General features: G+C 43.8%; 1 non-coding gene across 1 annotated transcript; it reads left to right on the forward strand.

Annotated features, from left to right (window-relative positions):
* Positions 1-246: 246 nt before the first annotated feature.
* Positions 247-319, forward strand: Trnas-acu. The gene has a single exon. It is a non-coding gene; the product is annotated as a tRNA-Ser (tRNA).
* The last annotated feature ends 21,756 nt before the right edge of the window (positions 320-22,075 follow it).

The raw sequence follows: 22,075 nt of genomic DNA on the forward strand, positions 1-22,075 counted from the left end.
ATGTCTCTAATTCCGTTGTGTCTTGATTCATAGTGGTTGCAGGATTGAAATGATGTCTCTTCTTGCGGATGGCCAATGATCCCATCATTGCAAACCAAGCCTGAACTCTCAGAGGAATCGACGAAATGCCTCATTTAATGAGGATAATGGGCAAGAAGCTCTACATCAGTAATGTGTGGTAAGTTGAGACTTTGAGTCCGACAGGAGACTTTGTAGGGTGGCCCATGCAGTTGTGATGACCATTGTGTCTGGATGGCGTAGTGGTCAGCGCGTCTGCCTACTAAGCAGGAGACCCAGCTTCGAATCCCGGTCTGGCACAAATTTTCAGCTTTCCCCGTAAATATAAACCAATGTCCACTGGCAGCTGAAGTCTTTAATACGCCTTGATTCATAGTGACTACGGGATCAAAATGGTGTCTCATCCGTTGGACATATTCAAAAGAATAGACACCACATATATACACTGTGTGATGGCCGCACCACCTTCGAGAATAATATGGTGCGATAATTAAAAAAGTAAAATAAAACTAAAGACTACAGTGCAGTCAGTGTCTGGGACATAGAGTTGACGATCAACAGGCGCTTTAAATTAAGAACAACTCGCAAACTGCTATTATGGCTCCGTATTAGCTGTAGAATATTTCAGAACAAATGAAATTCTGTGCTGTACCGGGACTCGATCGTGGATTTCCCGTTTGGGGCGAGCGGTCGCCTAAGTGGTTAAGGTGACAGCCCGTGACAAGCGGGAAATCCAGTTTCGATTCCCGACCCGGCACAAATCTGCTTTTTTTCTGAAACATCTTGACGCTTACGAGGAATCATAATCGCAATTTTCCAGTTCATTATTAATAAATAATTTAAATACTTAGGTAGCAGAAAAAGGTTCCACCAAATCTGCAACAACCAATGACAGAAGTAAAACCGTGACAGAATATCGAAAGTACTGTTAAAAATTCATCTTAAACTGGAATTAAGAACTTCCAGTACTGAATCTCGCGTCATCGTCGTCGACATCCACAAAGAGTTTCTAGCTTCAATATTCCAGTTTTACTACATTCTAAAATACTCTTCTTCAAAACAAGGCCGGTATTTGGGATTAGTAGGCTTATTTTGACAAGAAATGCCCTCTTTGCTTGCGCTAGTGCTCTTTGTTTCATCTGTCACGTGTTATTTTGCTTCAAGGTAGCACAACTTTTGTCAGCTTAACGGTCCTCAATGTCGATGTTAAGTTTATCGCTAATCTCATTTCTACTATACTCGTTACTTTCTCCAACTCTGTTTTACAATCTGTGTACAGTGTGTCCTCATTAGACTCTGCATTCCATTCGACATGTTCTGCTGTTCTTCATTTTCACTGAGCATGGCACTGACATCAGCAAATCTCATCATTGACATGATTTCACCGTAAATTTCAATCCCACATCTGAACTTGTATTTTCGTATTTGCTTTTTCTACTCGTACTTATACTGGGTGTCCGAAGATGAATGATCAATATTGTGGGATATGACAGAAATGCTGATTTGTTGCAAAAAACTTCTTGGGGACATAAGCCCTATTAAAAATGGTTTCCAAGATAGAATATATTTAATGCACATATATTTTTAAGTCCAGTCATTTTAGAAGAGCAAATAACGGGACAGAATTACTTACATATTTTGCATAGTTCGTTCGTTGAACAGGTTGAGGACATTCCCTTAGCTACTCGGACTGCAATGCACTTCCAGCACGACGGAGCACCACCACATTTTTAACAGACATGTGAGCGGACATCTCAACCGCACTTAGCCTACGCTAGATTGGTTGTGGTAGTACAGTAAATTGGCTGACAAGATTGCCAGACCTTTTGTGTTTACGTTTTTGTTAATGGGGTTCAATGAAGTCCGAGGCGTACAAGTGGAAGGTGAATACATGAGATGAACTGTTTGGTCGCATCGGCTGGTGCCGTTGTCATTAACGAACGTGTAGAGGCACTCAGACCAGCAACACGACATGTTCTCCAAAGAGTACAAAAATGCACTGGAGCTGATGGTGGGATATTTGAACGTCTGTTGCGAACTGTACAAGATGAGTAATGTGATGTGTACGGTAATGTTTAGAGGTGAATGTGTTAAAATTACACATTTTTGACTGAAAACTTGTAAAGCACGTGTTGCAATGTTTGCAAATTAATGTACATGTGTAAACCTGACAATGCACTGAATCAAACAGAAAATAAATGATAAGATGTATATTGAGTGTGTTATATCCCCGGGACCACTCGGACTAAGGTATATGTCCATATAAAAATTTTTGCTTCAAATGATCGTTCCTGTCATATCGCTGAATATTCATCATTCCTCCTGTAGATTGAACAGTAGGGATGAAAGCCTACATCCCTGTCACAGAGACTATTTCGGTCGAGCACGTCGTTCTTAATCTTCCGTATGTCATTTCTCCTTCTTAGCTCTTGTACATCTACATCTGTCTACACGTATAATAGTACTATAAACCCGTCGTGTCTCTTTGTGTGCCTGTTTGAACACGCTAATATCCAAAACAACTACACTAACTTTCATTGGGCTTTCACAGGTACCTTGAGCGTAGCTAGAGGTAACATATAGGCTTCATTCCATGAAAATCGGATCGAGGAAAGAAAAAGATACAGTATTTTAAAGTTTTATCGAAAACCGTCTGCTCATATTAGTAGACCTAATGTTTATTCATCAGGGCATACCACACCAAAGAGCCAACAGATGGTGCTGTTAGTCTGTTATTTCGGTAACATCTGTATTTTCGAAAGTTTATGTCAGTGACAGAATTAAGCACTGTAGTTTTATTTTTCGAATACATGCTAACAGCGGATCTACTTGGCTTGTTACGGATTTACTGGTTTCACTTTGTGTGTTTAAAACTTAACGACTTTGCATTAATTCTTTCGGTAGGTTTGATTCATATTCTTTGCTAAGAAAAATGAATTTATTCAGCCGGCCCAGTGATTTGGGATCCTCCTCATTACACTTTGATTTCGATTTGTTTATGAATAAAAATGAGGTCGAGTCTTTCTGGCTCGCATCTCGTGGTCGTGCGGTAGCGTTCTCGCTTCCCACGCCCGGGTTCCCGGGTTCGATTCCCGGCGGGCTGGGTGTTGTGTGATGTCCTTCGGTTAGTTAGGTGTAAGTAGTTCTAAGTTCTAGGGGACTGATGACCATAGATGTTAAGTCCCATAGTGCTCAGAGCCATTTGAACCATTTTTTGAGTCTTTCTGAAGAGACCACAACTGCTAAAATACTGAGGATTATGGGGTCTCAACAATCCAACGAAGACCGTGAGGCTAAACTTGCTGCAGCTCAATATCTGGCTTTAACTCGCTGTTTGTAAACTCCTCCCGAAATTGAGGCACTGCATAACTCTAAGGGCATCATGCATTATCTCGCTGCTGATAAGGGAACCTCCCCATCACACACCCCTCAGATTTAGTTATAAGTTGGCACAATGGATAGGCCTTGAAAAACTGAACACAGATCAGTCGACAAAACAGGAAGAAGTAGTGTGAAACTATGGAAAAATAAACAAAATATACAAACTGAGAAGTCCGTGTGCAAGATATGCAACATCAAGGAGAGTCTGAGCTCAGCAGCGCCGTGGTCCCGTGGTTAGCGTGAGCAGCTGCGGAACGAAAGGTGGTGGTGGTGGTGGTGGTTAGTGGTTAACGTCCCGTCGACAACGAGGTCATAAGAGACGGAGGAACGAAAGGTCATTGGTTCAATTCTTCCCTCGAGTGAAAAGTTTACTTTCTTTATTTTCGCAAAGTTATGATCTGTCTATTCGTTCATTGACGTCTCTGTTCACTGTAATAAGTTTGGTGTCTGTGTTTCGCAACCGCACCGTAAAACCGTGCCATTAGTAGACGAAAGGACATGCCTCTCCAATGGGAAACGAAAACATTTGATCGCAAGGTCATAGGTCAACCGATTCCTCCACAGGAAAACACGTCTGATATATTCTATACGACACTGGTGGCGGCATGTGCGTCACATGACAGGAACTTGTACACTTGGCGAATGGGTAAAAAGATTCTTCTACCTTGCCCGATTTAAGTTTCCTTGTGGATGTGATAATCACTCCTAACAAAGTGATGAAAACATAAGAGTTTGTCACATAAACTGAAAATAAAAAACTAAACTTTTCACTCGAGGGAAGACTTGAACCAAGTACCTCTCATTCCGCGGCTGCTCACGCTAATCACGGGACCACGGCGCTCCTGAGCTCACGCTATCCTTGATGTTGACTATCATGCACATGGACTAATCAGTTTGTATATTTTGTTTATTTTTTCATAGTTCCACACAACTTCTTCCGGTTTTCTCGATTGATCTGTGTTCAGTTTTTCAAGGCCTACCCACTGTGCCAACTTATAACTAAATCTGAGGGGGGTGCGATGGGGAGGTTCCCTTGTGAGAACTCTTCACTCACAGAGGTTTAAAATTACATCTCTCTAATGTGTTATCAAAGAAGCAGAAATTTTGATGGGGGTTGGTGGAGGTGAGACAGTATTTATATTCCGAACCTTGTGAAGCCTTCCCGTCTCCTCTATATCTCTTTTTTTTTCCTACGCAACCTTCCCTTCTACAATAACCTATGTAACCTTCCCTTAGAATTTCTACCTCTTGCTTAGTAATAACAAATGAAATCTTCCTTTTGAAATTAATTCTCTTTTTTATCATCGCATACAAATTTAAATGCTGCTTATTAAAAGTTATTTTCTGATTATTTCGACGAAACATAGAATGTGTCGTCGTCGTGGCCCTCAGTCGTTACCTGCAATAACCCGAAACTGTTCCTTACCTTTTACACTGTTACTGGATCGTCATCTGACTGCTACATCGAACTGCGACATGAATATACTTACTCTGTTTTACTATACTGTATTAGCTCCTGGTGGGCTGTCATAATAAGTGGCTGTATTTATTACGAAAGCTGACGTTATTCTTTAATAGCAAAGCTGACGTTATTCTTTAATTAATTTAATTGAAGTTACATAATTCATAGTTAAACCTTTTCTTGATAACAATAAAATTTTGCGAAGTTTTACGTTGATGGTTTTTGAAATGGATTATAATCAGTAATGCTATATTGCTGGCAAAAATTAATTATATTCTGAACGAAATGATTTTAAAAACTTTCAAATGGGACTTACTTTTTACAATAATATTACAATTAGCAATGCGCAAACATAGCTTCAGTAGACTTGAGTTCCTCAAAAAATTAATTCAATAATATTAGTTCCTCTTATTATAATAGTTAGCTGATGTCTCTGTACATCCGTTTATAATCTCTTGTAAATCATAGCTAGTGGCTGGCAGGCACACCGCTCCTCTCAACCTCTCGCTTCAGACCTGCTACCGTCTCGCTTCACTTCTCCCTTACTACTGACTTCCTACGAACGCTAAAGTGCGGTCCCTCCTGCCAACAATGCTTTCTGGTGCAGTCAATCCCTGCTACCATAACAAAATGTATCAATGCGCAGTCCTTCTCGCTCTTTTCTTAAAATGTATCCATACGCTGTCTCTCCCGCCCTTTTTAAAACTATATCAATGTGCGGTCTCTCTTGCCAACAATACTATGGTGCAGACATTCCCTGCTACCACAATTATTTCCAACATGACAAATATTTATTATTCCTTCTTAATCCTATTAATAAAATATAAACATCTTTCATAAATTGTGGTTTGACAATAGACAATAGAAATGTACACGTTATACACCTGCTTATTGCAACCATTTCGCTTTAAACATATGCAGCATCCGGTGGGTATATGTTATGCTGTCTCCAGAAACAGAGTACTAGTCCAGACACCACATGTTGCAGGCGTGGATCTAAGTGCCAGCTGCTTTTTGCGTGGCCGTTGAATATAAAGAAGCTTTATAAGTCAAAAGTAAATTCCACATACAAAGTCTCGGGCAAAGCTGTAAATAAAAATCTCGGCAATGCCAGTGTTTCGTAACCGTATTGTAACATAAAAGGGGCAGTCAAATGAAAACCATACACCCACCACAACAGGACCATGGGATGATTACATTGAAAAGTAATCACGACACGGGTTTAGAGATTTATCCCAGCAGGAGACGAGACGATCAATTCCTGTTTCGAAGAATGCGGTCGGCCGCTGACCAAACGACAGTCCTCGTCTGACTGAAACCGACGTCCATGCATTTATTTCTTCATGTGGCTAAAGACATGGCTCAAAATGGTTCAAATGGCTCTGAGCACTATGGGACTCAACTGCTGAGGTCATTAGTCCCCTAGAACTTAGAACTAGTTAAACCTAACTAACCTAAGGACATCACAAACATCCATGCCCGAGGCAGGATTCGAACCTGCGACCGTAGCGGTCTTGCGGTTCCAGACTGCAGCGCCTTTAACCGCACGGCCACTTCGGCCGGCGCTAAAGACATGAAAATCACACAGTGAAAGGTCCGGGGCGTATGTTGCAGTGTTTCCCAGTCAAATGGCTGAAGAGCAGCCTCCGTCTGATTGTCAGTGGGGGGGCCGGGCATTATTGTGCAACAGGATGCTCCTGGCTGTCAGCATTCCGGCAGCCAGAGAAAAAATAGTAAAGCCAACAATGGAAACACACCACCCCGCCGGAGAAATCCGTAACTGTTCACACAGGTTCTGGTAAGGTCATGATGACTCCCTTTATGGAGGGCACGGGAACTCTGCTTGTCGAATACCTCAAGCGTGGAATAAAAATCAATACACAGTGCTTTGGAGACATTTTGCCGAATACCTCAAGCGTGGAATCAAAATCAATACACAGTGCTTTGGAGACATTTTGCATAAGTATGATGTGCCATAAGGTCAAAACGCCGAGGCATGTTGCCAGATGGAGTCATCCGATTGCACGATGACGCACACCAACCCACGCCGCCAATCGGACTAAGGCTACGCTCCAGCAATTTGGTTGGTAACACTACAACATCCTCTGTACAGTCCAGATCTTACACTGTGTGAATTTCACATTTCTGACCAACTGAAGAAAGGCACGTCGGTTTCACTCGGCCGGGGAAATGCAAGAGTGGATGCGTACCCGACAGCGGCTGACCGCGTTCTACGAAACAGGAACTGATCGTCTCGTCTCCGAGTGGGATAGATGTGGTAACACGTGTGGTGATTACATTTGAATGAAATCATTCTATAGCCCCGCTGTGGCAGGTGTTCGGTTTTCATTTGAATGCCTCTTATATGTACCCATGTCGCCCTCCAGTTAACACCTATTTACCTGAGAATTTCGAACATCTTGCACATTTGTCAGACGCTTGTTCTAGGACGATGAATCCCATGAATGTGTCCCAACTGCCCTCAGTCCACGTACACATTTGAGTCCCGATCAGTGCGCGGGAGGGAACTGGAAGCTGCGAACTCCGCTTAAGCAGGTAATGACGGTAAATCGAGGCTATGGCAGGAGAACTTTCTCGCGTTCGTCTGTGTCACCCATACTCCCTGTTACTGTCGTAGCCGCCGGAGTGGTCCACGAACGTCGGAGCCGGCGCTGTCAGTGCAGACGGGTCGCGTCAGTCTAGACGGGAGACCGCCGCTGCCTCTGAGGGAGTATTTAATTAAAAAAGGCGTCGTGTATCGGAGCCCCGCCTAGTGCATACGGAGAAGGCGCAGCTTCTGGGAAGAGCGTCGCACAAAGAGCGCCTTGTTATAAATAGCCCTTCCGGCCACGCTGCGCCGCGGTGCGGCGCGGCTGGTCTCGGCGGGACCGAGCGGGTGTGACGCGGCCGCGTGGGTCTGTGACAGGGGGCAGCGCGCGTGCAATTAGAGCCGAGCCGCCCATGCATATTTAGCAGTTCCGCTCGATTATGCCGGCGCGTGAAGGCTTTCCCGGGAAACTGCCTCACCGCCGGCTATTGTTAAGTCGTTTACGGGGAAGCAATTGGACGCCAATCGCGCCACCGGCCCAGTTGACTGACTCCAGATCCGAGCAATGCGGAAAGGCGTCCGCTACCCGCACGTGTCTTCGTCCTCGCTCTGGGAAGTCTAGCAACAATTCACTGTGCTGTGTATTGTGATCATACACCGAGGTTCCAAGAGTCACGGGACAGCGATATGCACATACAGGAATGGCGGTAGTGTAGCTTGCACGAGATACAAAAGGGTGTAGCGTCCCCTTAGAAAAATTATAAATGACTGTGCTGATAAACATCTTATGTTGTTTGACTTTCAAACAGCTGAGCAAAATTGAACGTACTCAGACATTCACTAAAGTGACACACAATATTTTTAGCGCAACACAATCTGACTTTCAGTAATCCCTACAAAAGAATGGCCCTCACTAACAATAACCTATACCTTTCATGAATTCTTACCTCACAAAAATCTTCGTTACTCAAACTACTGCATTACAGCGAGCGCCAATACTGCCAGCTAAATAAAAGATTCTAACTACTGAAGTCACTAACTACTGATAGGCATAGTTAGCAAATGAAAGATTTTGATAGAGAACAAACAATGTATTTACCTTCATAGTGTTCAAAAGTCATAATATATATATATCAGTTCATGACATCCAGTCTTACAAATTTACTGTGATGGACACACGTCCAGATCATCCGCTCTCAAAACTCCGCCATCTCTCTCCCCACATCCACCACTGCTGGCGGCTCACCTCCAACTGCGCAACGCTACGCGCTGTTCACATCCAGCTGCCCAACACTACAATAGCAAACAACAATGCAAACCAGCCACAGACTGCACACAGCACAGCCAGTGATTTTCATACAGAGCGCTACATGGCGTTAACGACCTAAAAACCTAAACAGCCTACTTACAAGGGCAGTGCATTGACGGAGCTGTCGTTTCCACTCAGGTTGCCAGACCATTATGTGTCAAATCTGGACATCAAACAAAAATGTCCTACATGGTCCTATTCACATGTGCAACAATGTGGCCCATTCATATTGAACTTGCAACTGATATGTCCACTGACAGATTTTTGATGGCCGTGCAACGCTTTGCAGGACGTAGGAGACTACCAATCACTGTCTACTCAGACAATGCTACAACGTTCCATGCAGCCAACTCAGAACTGTCAGTGCTTTTCAAAACCATGCAGCATACTGACGTACAGCTATACTGTGCTCACCATGGAATCACTTGGAAATTCATACCACCACGTGCGGCTTGGCGGGGAGGCTGGTGGGAACGCATAGTAGGCTCAGTCAAGCGCTGCCTGAGGAATGTTCTTGGTCGCTCCCAGGTGGATGAAGAGAGCTTAAACACCACCTTGATCAGCATAGAAGCCGCAATAAACTCACGACCCGTCACTCAAGAAGAGAGTGACACTGCATTGACGCCAGCCCACTTTCTAAATGGTGGGAAATTAATAATAATAATTCCATATGGGCCAGAGCCAGCAACTAGAAGGGACCTTGCCAAGGAGTTCCGACTTAGACAAACGGCTAACGACGACATCTGGCGCAGGTGGAAGACAGAATACCTCCTGCTGCTAAGACAATACCATGAGGTGAAGGGATACCCTTCGCAAAGGAAACCGAGAATTGGAGAGGTTGTACTGCTCCAAAAAATGGTCCAAATGGCTCTAAGCACTATGGGACTTAACATCTATGGTCATCAGTCCCCTTGAACTTAGAGCTACTTAAACCTAACTAACCTAAGGACATCACACAACACCCAGTCATCACGAGGCAGAGAAAATCCCTGACCCCGCCGGGAATCGAACCCGGGAAGTGAGAACGCTACCCCACGACCCCGAGCTGCGGACTGTTCTGCTCCAAGAAGACAGCAAACCACGGCATTTGTGGAAGAGGGCTGTGGTAGAAGAAGTGCGGCATGGCAGAGACAGTAAAATACTGTGCATCACCCTCCGCCAGCCACATGGTATGTCTGTCGCCCGGTCCAGCTGGTCATCCCCCTCGAGATGGACCAGGGTGGGGAGGATGTTGGGGAATGAAGACTCCTACGTCATCTGTTAGTGTTCTGTTAAGTATGTACATTGTGCTGCCGTCTGCAGCGGATATATCTTAACTGTAACTGTAAAATAGATGTGTGAAAATAAAGGTGTGTGTGGGCGGAGGTTTACTGTGTCCTTGATTTCACTGGTGTGTAGCAACACAGGTGATTCATGTGAAAAGGTTTTCGAACTGATTATGGTCGCGCAATGGGGATTAACACACTCCGAACGCGGAGTGGCAGTTGAGCTAGACGCATAGGACATTCAATTTCGGAAACTGAGTTCAATTTTCCGAGATTCACAGTGCAAGAGTGTGCCGAAATATACAGTTTCAGACTTTAGCTCTCACTAAGGACAACGCAATGGCCGACGGCCTTTACTTAACTACCAGGGGGGGGGGGGGGGGGGGGGGGTGGCTACGCTAGCGTAGAGTTGTCAATGGTAACAGACAAGCAACACTGTTCGAAATAACGCAGAGATTAATATGGGACGTACCACGAACGTATCCGTTGGAACAGTGCGGCCTATGGAGGCAGAAGACCGACGCGAATGGCTTGCTGACAGCGCAACATCGCCTGCATCGCCTCTATTGGGCTCGTGACTACACTGGCTGGAACCCGGATGACTGAACAACCGTGGCCTGGTCAGATGAGTCCCAATTCAACTTGGTAGGAGCTGATGGCAGGGTTCGAGTGTGGCGCAGACCTCACGAAGCCGTGAACCCAAGATGTCAACAAGACATTCTGAAAGTTGGTGGTGGCTCTATAACGGTGTGAGATATGTTTACATCGATTAGACTGGGTCCTCTGGTCTAGTTGAACCGACCAGTGACCATAAACGGTTATGATCGGCTAGTTAGAGACGTTTTGCAGCCATTCGTAGACTTTATTTTCTCGAAAAACGATGGAAGTTTTAAGGATGGCAACGCTCCTTGTCACTGGACCACAATGGTTCACGATTGGTTTGAAGAACTTTCTGGACGGCTCGAGCGAATGGTGTGACCACACTGGCAATACTTTCCCAATTATGGACGTATCCCTAAAGAAGGGGACTTCCAACGACTTGTTGAGTCCATGCTACTCCGTGAAAAAGAGGTCGGACACGATATTCGGATATTTCCCTTGATCTTTGTCACATCATTCTATTTGTAGCATTAAATGTGAAATTAAATTAAAGCTCTCGCAAAACAATGCAAACATTAGAGTAAGAATGAGATTCAAAACGTTTGGTAAGCATTTGTGGTCATGTCTCATATTGTATCATGCATTTAAATATACTGAGTGGTTAATACAAGTGCCGCTACTCACAGAGGTCGAGCGTGCGGTGTGATTATCATATCGCAGCTAAATGTGGTAGATACTGTAAAGAACTATTTCCATATACTGGGTGGTTCATTGATCGTGACCGGGGCAAATATCTAACGAAATAAGTATCAAACGAAAAAACTACAAACAACGAAAGTCGTCTAGTTTAAAGGGGGTAACCAGATGGCCCTATGGTTGGCCCGCAACATGGTGCTGCCATCGGTCAATTGGATATCAACTGTGTTTTTTTAAACAGGAACCCCCATTTTTATTACATATTCGTAGTAGTACGTAAAGAAATATCAATGTTTTAGTTGGACCACTTTTTTCGCTTTGTGATAGATGGCGCTGCAATAGTCACAAACGTATAAGTACGTGGTATCACGTAACATTCCGCCAGTGCGGAAGGTATTTGCTTCGTGATACATTACCCGTGCTAAAATGGACCGTTTACCAATTGCGGAAGAGGTCGATATTGTGTTGATGTATGGCAATTGTGATCAAAATGCCCAACGGGCGTGTGCTATGTATGCTGCTCGGTATCCTGGATGACATCATCCAAGTGTCCGGACCGTTCGCCGGATAGTTACGTTATTTAAGGAAACAGGAAGTGTTCGCCACATGTGAAACGTCAACCACGACCTGCAACAAATGATGACACTCAAGTAGCTGTTTTAGCTGCTGTCGCGGCTAATCCGCACATCAGTAGCAGTCAAATTGCGCGAGAAACAGAAATCTCAAAAATGTCGGTGTTGAGAATGCTACATCAAAATCGATTGCACCCATACCATATTTCTATGCATCAGGAATTGCATGGCGACGACTTTGAACGTCGTGTACAGTTCTGCACTGGGCACAAGAGAAATTATGGCACGATGACAGATTCTTTGCACGCGTTCTATTTAGCGACGAAGAGCCACCGGCATAATATGCACTATTGAGCAACGGAAATTCCATGATGGCTGCGACAAGTGGAACATCAGTGATCTAGGCGGGTTAATGTATTGTGCGGCATTGTGGGAGGAATGATAATTGTCCTCCATTTTATCGATGGTAATGTAAATGGTACAATGTATGCTGAGTTCCTACGTAATGTTCTACCAATGTTACTACAAGATGTTTCACTGCATGACAGAATGGCGATGTACTTCCAACATGATGGATGTCCGGCACGTAGCTCGCGTGCGGTTGAAGCGGTATTGAATAGCATATTTCATGACAGGTGGATTGGTCGTCGAAGCATCATACCATGGCCCGCACGTTCACCGGATCTACGTCCCCGGATTTCTTTTTCTGGGGAAAGTTGAAGGATATTTGCTATCGTGATCCACCAACAACACCTGACAACATGCGTCAGCGCACTGTCAATGCATGTGTGAACATTACGGAAGGCGAACTACTCGCTGTTGAGAGAAATGTCGTTACACGTATTGCTAAATGCATTGAGGTTGACGGATATCATTTTGAGCAATTATTGCATTAATGTGATATTTACAGGTAATCACGCTGTAACAGCATGTGTTCTCAGAAATGATTAGTTCACGAAGGTACATGTATCACATTGGAACAACCGAAGTAAAATGTTCAAACGTACCTATGTTCTGTATTTTAATTTAAAAAACCTACCCGTTACCAACTGTTCGTCTAAAATTGTGAGCTATATGTTTGTGACTATTACAGTGCCATCTATCACAAAGCGAAAAAAGTGGGCCAACTAAAACATTCATATTGCTTTACGTACTACAAGAATATGTAATAAAAAATGGGGGTTCCTATTACAATAAAACACAGTTGATATCCGTTTGACCTATGGCAGCGCCATCTAGCGAGCCAACCATAGCGCCTTCTGGTTTCCCCCTTCAAGCTAGACAAGTTTCTTTCTTTGTAGCTATTTCGTTTGACGCTTATTTCGTGAGATATTTGGCCCGGTCACGATCAATGGACCACCCTGTATATTGGTTAGGAACGGGATATGGGAAGAATAGGTCAAACAACTGGGAAAGACAGTTTGTTCAATATGAGCATCGAAGACGTTGACTAGATGCAGTACAGCGCCGTATTTGTACCTGGTGGCCAAAACCGGAATTAATATTTTTCCAGCGTAAATCGGTTCTCCATTAGAGTAAAAAATGGTTCAAATGACTCTGACCACTATGAGACTTAACATCTGTGGTCATCAGTCCCCTAGAACGTAGAACTACTGAAACCTAACTAACCTAAGGACATCACACTCATCCATGCCCGAGGCAGGATTCGAACCTGCGACCGTAGCTGTCACGCGGTTCCAGACTGAAGCGCCTAGAACCGCACGGCCACACCGGCCGGCCCCATTAACACATTGGAGTATTATCAAGTTTCACAACCACGCGAAGTTTACAGTCCGCACTGGATCTCCATGAGTAGCTGCACCTCATTATAACCACAAAGTATGTAAAACTGATATTATTAATCAATTAATCGTGCGCTCACACAGACATTGCAACACTGCTTAGTCAGGCAACTACAGTGCCATATCTTTATGGATCTTCAGGGTGGCAGCAATCTGAAACAAAGAACACTGTGCCAACTGTTAACGATCAGTACTTGGGGGTAATGGCCAACTTATCACACCTTTATTATAAATGTTCTCCTGACGCATCAGAACGCGCTTATTTGTAAAGGTTATTAATTAATTGTAACCTCGGTGCATATGGGTCCCAAGGTGTAGCCGCACTGGCTCTTGAGCAAAGATGTTTGACGACCACTGCTCCGCCGCGCGTGGTAACCGCGCGGTCTCGGGCGTCTTGTCACGGTCCGTGGTTCTCGCCCCGTCGGACGTTCGAGTCCTCCCTCGGACATGGGTGTGTGTGTTGTCCTTAGTGTAAGTTAGTTTGAGTTAGATTAAGTGGTGGATAAGCTTAAGGACCGATGACATCAGCAGTTTGGTCCCGTAAGACCTTACGACGACGACCACAGTTCCACTATGTGAACATTGGACCACAACTCGCATGAGTATGTCTCCGTAGGAAACGCATTTTTTAATGGCCAGACAGGATGGGGATATACGTATAGGGATATGGTGTCTGTTCTTTCGGACATGACCTGCAGCCGTCTAGAACGAAATTAGAATTATATTAATACCTTCAGCTGTTAACGGGCGTTGATATATGTCAACGGGGACAGGCGAAAATGTGTACCCCAACGGGGACTCGAACCCGGGATCTCCTGCTTACATGGCAGACGCTCTATCCATCTGAGCCACCAAGGGCACAGTGGATAGCGCGACTGCAGGGACTATCTTGCGCACGCCTTCCGTGAGACCCACATTCTCACCTTGTACGTCCACACACTACAATCGCAGTGTCCCACCCCATCACACTCATTACTCGTGGAAGACATTCTTACCAAGTCCCGCAAGAATTCGGGGAAAATGTGTGCATCCGCACAGAAGAAGGAGGTCATGACCGGTATTGCCACCACTATATATTTATATGGATATGATGTCTGTTCTTACAGACATGTCCAAAAGAACATCATTGTAAGTTGTCATTTATCTGTATTAGAACAGCGAATATTTTTATAGTGCTTCTCGTTGCTTTATTGAAAAAAAATACGCAAGAGAGAAATTAATCATCAATAGTATATTTCGTTACATTAACTAAAACAGTCTGATGAAGAGCAGACAGTTTTTGGTTTCTACTCCTGTAGAGAGCAACTGGTTTCGAGATTAAAGATGTAGTTACTTCCATTTTAAAATGCATTTTCATATGTAAAGACATTTTCTTGATTGTTGTTCGATAAACAGAAAGAAAGGTAAACGCTTGAGGACGCTAAGCCAGTAAAACAAGTGTGGCAGATAATGCTCCGCTTACGACTCCCTGGTTCGATTCTTTTGTGAAATCAGCAGAACGCAGACAGGCGCTGTCGAACAGTAGTAACACTTGATGCAGTTTCCTTATTCCCTTTCTTATGTTGCAAGCATAAGGCGTCTCAGTTGCTAGTAACAGATGCCAAATGCGATAGCCACACCCCTAGGATGCAGTTCTTAACACAAAACACCTTCTTTGTGTCACAAGATGCATAACGTTGCATTGTGAGGACTCACATTGGCGTTTGCTTCAAATATTTTTTGTTAAGGCCAATCATTATTTGATTTTTGTGAAGTTAATAGACAGTGGTTCAAATCACCATCTCAACATCCTGATTTAGACTTTCCGCTACTACCTTAAACCGATTAAAGCAAATACTTAGATCTTTTATTTGAAAGGGCAGAGTCGATTTCCTTCCCTGTTCCTCCATGTCGTAGCTTCTGCTTCAACTTAAACTATCTCGTAGTTGACAGGTCGTTTAACCGATTCTACCTTTCTTTCTTTTTGTCTTCAACATTGCCCACTGAATGCAAGTGTCTCATGAAGAGCAAATAGTCGCAGTTTATCGTATTTGACAGTAATCGGGCGGACTATATTGGTGAAATCCAAAAAAGTCAACCATCAATACCCGTCTGTTCTTCGTAAATGAGGAGAATAATTGACGTCGAAATGACCCTACTTGAAACGAGAAAACTGTCTTCCGACGTGTTACCTTACTCTACGCACATCTATTAAATCCAAACAGAGTAAAATGACACAAATGTTAGATTTTTATACCGGTTAATACTCCAGTTTCTAACGTTTAAACAATATTCCTCATAATATCCAAATGTGGAAGGTTCAATAAGTCACCGCAACAACAATTTAGAACCTCAAGCAAAAAATTGAAGATTGCGAAATATATTAATAGCAGACAGCGTGAGAACACGGCAAATAAAACCTCCATAAAGTTCTGCATCGGCCTAATTTATTAACGCAGTCTCTTTCCTCGGTGGACTACATACATTAATATTCTTCACATAATATGTTACGTTAGAACAGGTCACTACTCCATTGCCTAAACAATTATACCATATGAAATTCGGTTCAAAAATGTAAAGAAAAGAGTGTGCTGCATGTGAAACTTCCTGACAGATTAAAACTGTGTGCAGCGCCGAGACTCGAACTTGGGACCTTTGCCTTTCGCTCGCAATCTCATTCTGGAAACATCCCCAAACCTGTGGTTAAGCCATGTCTCCGCAATATCCTTTCTTTCGGGAGTGTTAGTTCTGCAAGGTTAGCAGGAGAGCTTCTGTAAAGTTTGGCAAGTAGGAGACGAGGTACTGGCAGAAGTAAAGCTGTGACGACGGGGCGTGAGTCGTGCTTGGGTAGCTCAGATGGTAGAGCACTTGCCCGCGAAAGGCAAAGGTCCCGCGTTCGAGTCTCGAACCGGCACAGTTTTAATCTGCAGAAAGTTTCATATCAGTTCACACTTCGCTGCAGAGTGAAAATCTCTTCCAGTGTGCTTAATGTCTGGCCTTTTCGTTTACACTGCGCCAGGTTTCTTACTAGTCTACAAATACACTGTAAGACAAAAACGACGCACCACGAAGGAATTATCCCAGTGGGACGGAAATCAGTAGAGGTGGCGTACATGTACCGAAAAACAAATGATTACAATTTCAGAAAAACTGGATTATTTATTAAACAGAAACAGCTTAAGAAATCGCCTAAGTCAGTAACTCTTTAGTCCACTTGTAGCACTTATGCATACAGTTATTCGGCCTGGCATTGAATGACATTCTTCAGTGTCCCCTGAGGAATACCATTCCAAATTCTGTCCAACTGGCAAGTTAGATCGTCAATGCCCCGATATGGTTGGTGGTGGTGGTGGTGGTTAGTGTTTAACGTCCCGTCGACAACGAGGTCATTAGAGACGGAGCGCAAGCTCGGGTTAGGGAAGGATTGGGAAGGAAATCGGCCGTGCCCTTTCAAAGGAACCATCCCGGCATTTGCCTGAAACGATTTAGGGAAATCACGGAAAACCTAAATCAGGATGACCGGAGACGGGATTGAACCGTCGTCCTCCCGAATGCGAGTCCAGTGTGCTAACCACTGCGCCACCTCGCTCGGTGATATGGTTGGAGGGCCCTGCCTATAACGCTCCAATCGTTCTGGTTTGCTGGCCAAGTTACGGTTTAGTACACAGGAAGACAAGTAGTACAAACTCTTGCCTTGTGGGGGAGGGTGGAGGGTCGGCATTGTCTTGCTGAAGCTGAAATATAAGATAAGGATGGCTTGCTAGAAAGGGAAACAAAAGGAGGCATAGAATATCGTCGACATATCACTATGCTGTAAGAGTGCCACGGATGGCAACCAAAAGGGTACTCCTGTGAAATGAAATGGCTCCCAGACAATCACTCCTCGCCGTCGGGCGGCGACAGTCAGGTTGGTATTCAATGGCTGTCCGGGGAGTGTCCAGACACCTCATCGGCCTGTAATCTCGTAGACTGGAGTATAATTATCTTTAGTGATGAATCGGGCTGCGAATTGAGTCCCGATGACCAGCGAAGATGTGTCTGGATTCGTCCCAGACAGCGGTGGAATACCAACCTGACTCTCTCTCTCAGTATCGCCCGTGAACCAGGAGTGATGGTCTAGGGTGCCAATTATTTTCATAGCAGGACCCATTTGGTTATCATTCGCGGCACTCTTACAACCCAGCGATACGTCGATGCCCTGTTTTGTTGTGCTTTCTGGCAAGGCATTCTGAGCTTACATTTCAGCAAGATAATGCCCGGCCGCACACCGCAAGAGTTTCTAATTTTTGTCTTCTTGCTTGCCGAACTGTAGCTTAGCCAGGAAGGTCACCGGATATCTCCCCAGCTGAGAAGGTTTGGAGCGTTTATGGGCACGGCCCTCCAACCAACTCGGTATTTTGACGATGTAACGCGCCAGTGGCACATAATTTGGCACGATACTCCTCAGGAGGATGTCCATGAACTCTGTCGATTAATGCCAAGCCTAATAACTGCTTGCATAAACGCCCGAGGTGAACCAATGCATTTCTGACTTATTCAATTTGTGAAGCTCTTTCTCTTGAATAAATAATCTAATTTTTCTGAAATTGTAATCATTTGTTTGATTCTACATGTACATCACATCTACTGATTTCCAACCCACGGGGATAATTCCTTCGTGGTTCGTCGTTTTTTGTCGTAGACTGTTCGTACATCAGCGTAGAATCATAAGTGGAAAGCAACACTTCCTACAGAAGTTCTCGCATCCTACCTTGTTGCCAAGCGTGTTGAGAACCGCTTCAGCGAGCATGTGAAACCCAAAAAAATGGTTCAAATGGCTCTGAGCACTATGGGACTTAACTTCTGAGCTCATGAGTCGCCTGGAATTTAGAAGTAATTAAACCTAACTAACCTAGAGACATCACACACATCCATGCCAGAGGCAGGATTCGAACCTGCGACCGTAGCGGTCGCTCGGCTCCAGACTGTAGCGCCTAGAACCGCACGGCGACTCCGGCCGCCTGTGAAACCCAACTCACACTTGTAGTATATCTTGATTTCCGAAAAGCATTTGACTCAGTACCACACATACACTTATCAAAAGTACAATTATAGGGGTATGAACTGATATTTGTGACTGGACTGAGAACTTTTGCTAGGGAACACTTAGAAGGTTATCTTGGAAGGAGAGTCATCGTCAAATACAGTTTTGCCCCGGGGAAGTGTATTGGGAGCCTTGCTATTCCTGTTGTATATTAATGACCTTGTCGACAATATAATTTTAACCTCAGATTTTTTGCAAATGATGCAGTTCTCTATAATGAAGTACTATCGGAAAGAAGCTGCATAAATATTCAGTCAGATCTTGATAAGATTTCAAAAGTGGAGCAAAGAATGTCGACTTGCTTTAAATGTTCAGAAATGTAGAGCTGTGCACTTCACAAAACGAAAAAAGTAATATACTTCAATAGTAATATTAATGAGTCACTATTGGAATCGTTCATCTCGTACAAGTATGTGGATGTAACAGTTCGTACTGATATGAAATGAAATGACCACATAGGCATAGTCGTGCGTATATCAGGTGTCAGGTTTCGGTTTATTTATAGAATACTGGGGAATTGCAATCAGTCTACAAATGAGACTGCTTACAAACCACTCGTGCGACCGGTTCTAAAATACTGCTCAAGTGTGTCGGATCCGTGCCCAATATGACTAACAGGGGATATTGGACGTATACAAACAAGGGCAGCATAAATGGGCGCGGCAAAGTTTGAAGAACCGGCTTTATATGAACACTCTAGCAATATACTAAAATTGCTTACGTATCACTCGCAGAGAGATCTTGAGGATAAGATTAGAATAATTACTGCACGTACAGACTCATTCAAACAATGATTCTTTCCCCGCTTCATACGTGAATGGAAAGCGAAGAAACCCTAATAACTCGTACAATGGAAGGTATCCTCTGTTATGTGCCTCAAGGTTGTTTAAAGAGTGCCGGTATAGATGCAGAGTACTATAATCTGGTCAAAAGTATGCATTGGGTAATCGAGGCAGCTAGCGAATATTGATGTGCGTGGAGAAGCAAATGTATGTTTCGAGCAGGCTGTAATCAACTTCCAGGGAATCAGAATCTCATCCTTCATTACGATAAAATCATGAACCAGCCGACTGTGTAGTTCGGTTGTCTGTTGGAATGCTTCTAACTTCGTATGCCGAAGGACTGTGTCCGATTCACACATCGGACAACCACGAATAGGCCCTCTTATCCTCTGGCAACGCCAGCTGATCAACGAAGGTTTGGATTGTGGTTCTGGAAAGACATTAAACATGACGTCCCTTCGCTACCTACTGGAGGAAACTCGGCATAGCTTGGGTCATGACAAGGCGCAAATCGCAAAAAGTTGAAACCCTGTCAACAGTACGCTTTCTTTCACCAGAAATTTTAATTTATTAATGAGACAGTCGTCATGTAAAGTCACAGAGCACTTATTTCCTGTTGTATTTGAACCTGAGATGTTGAAAGTATTCGTACTGGACGGGTATTGAAAATCAGGCCTATTCTTTTGCCGGATTTGACCACTTTGAGACGATACAGTTCCATCGCTTCGTTGTTTCACCAGGATTCTAGACTCCTAAATGTCTCCACGAAAGGCGAGGTCTGGGTTCCAATCTTGGTTGGGCACAAAAATTTTCATGACATTTCAGGTTGTAGCACGTGCGTATCAAACAACAGGTGAAAAATAATTACGATTTTTACGCCTCTCCATGCGTTTTCAGTCATAACAGTTGGTGTTGGTTTCGATACAGAACTTTCCGTCATGTCATTTCATGTTCATACATGTCTATCCTAGTTACTGGTGGAAAAGAATTTGATAGTCACTGTCTCTTTTTGTGCAGTCAACAACGACGATGTGTGTGGTGTTCGACTCTGGGTCAGCACAGAAACTTTCATCATGTTATTTCGAGTTCAGACACGAGCACATCTTGGTACTGGTGGAATAAACCGATATTCAGAGTCTATTCGTGGCTATATGACGACAACGATAAGTGTTGGGTTCTGCTCCCGGTAACACAAAACTTTTTCGGTCTCGATATTTCAGTTCCATAAATTTCGTTATAGGCAAAATTTTCGATATCTGACATTTGAATGTGCTTAGTTAACAATCTGGTTAGGTGCTGGACCCGAATCCCCACACAATACAGAACTTCCAACCATGTCCATTTCAATTTAAACAAGCAGGCACTTTGTTAGTTGTGAATAAAATTAGATTTTTGTGGTTAGTTAACGGGGATAACATTTGCTGCACTGGAGTCCCGGGTTCCAGTTCAGTGAAAAAATTTTCATTATGTAATTTCAATTTGAAACTAGCTTTTCGAAATACATTTACTGCGATAAATTAGAGTTTGCATGCGTTAAAAAGTGCCTCATCTCTAATAACGTGTTGTATGATATTTTCGTTGTCGTAGTATCTGTTTGCAGCTGGATTAAGAACTACATGGACAGTTTTATCTAGTGCTCTTGTAGTAACCATTTTGTGTAGTCAAACGACTGTGCCGAAAAGAGAGCAGGAGACCTGCAAGGCAGTTACATAATGTTTTTTACATACAAATCAGATGGAGCGTAATTCAGGTCGTTCGGATACTTTTGAGCGGCATTAGATATCAATGGCAGAATAATAAACCATTTATGGTTTATTACATCGGTGCTTGGAGGACGTAGACATGTTAAAAACGGTGGCAGACAGCATAAATTTTGCACAATAATACACTGCCTGACAAAAATAGTGGGAGCACCGACAAGACATGGGTGGATATCATTGTAACTACATACACGGAAACACCATCGGAGGGTATGTGCACTGAAGTGCCAAAGAAACTGATATACGCATGCGTATTCGAATGCAGAGATATGTAAACAGACAGAACACGGCGCTGCGGTTGGCACAACAAGTGTCTGGCGCAGATGTTAGATCGATTACTGCTGCTACAATTGCAGGTTATCAAGACTTAAGTGAGTTTGAGCGTGGTATTATAGTCGGCGCACGAGTGATGGGACATATAATCTCCGAGGTAGCGATGAAATGTGGATTTTCCCGTACTACCATTTCACTAGAGTACCGTGAATATCAGGAATCCGGTAGAACATATATCAGGAACCCGGTAAAACATCAAATCTTTGACATCGCTGCGGCCGAAAAAAGATCCTGAAAGAAAAGGGCCAACGACAACTGAAGAGAGTCGTTTAAAGTGTCAGAAGTGCAACCCTTCCGCAAATTGCTGCAGATTTCAACGCTGAGCCATCAACAAGTGTCAGCATGCGAACCATTCAACGAAATGTCGTCGATATGGACTTTCGGAGCCGAAGACCCCTTGTGTACCCTTGATGACTGCACGACACAAAGTTTTCGCCTCACCTGGGCCCGTCCACACCGGCATAGGACTATCGATGACTGGAAAA

The sequence above is a fragment of the Schistocerca americana genome, chromosome 3 (assembly GCF_021461395.2).
Source record: "Schistocerca americana isolate TAMUIC-IGC-003095 chromosome 3, iqSchAmer2.1, whole genome shotgun sequence".
In the NCBI taxonomy this organism is placed as follows: Eukaryota; Metazoa; Arthropoda; class Insecta; order Orthoptera; family Acrididae; genus Schistocerca; species Schistocerca americana.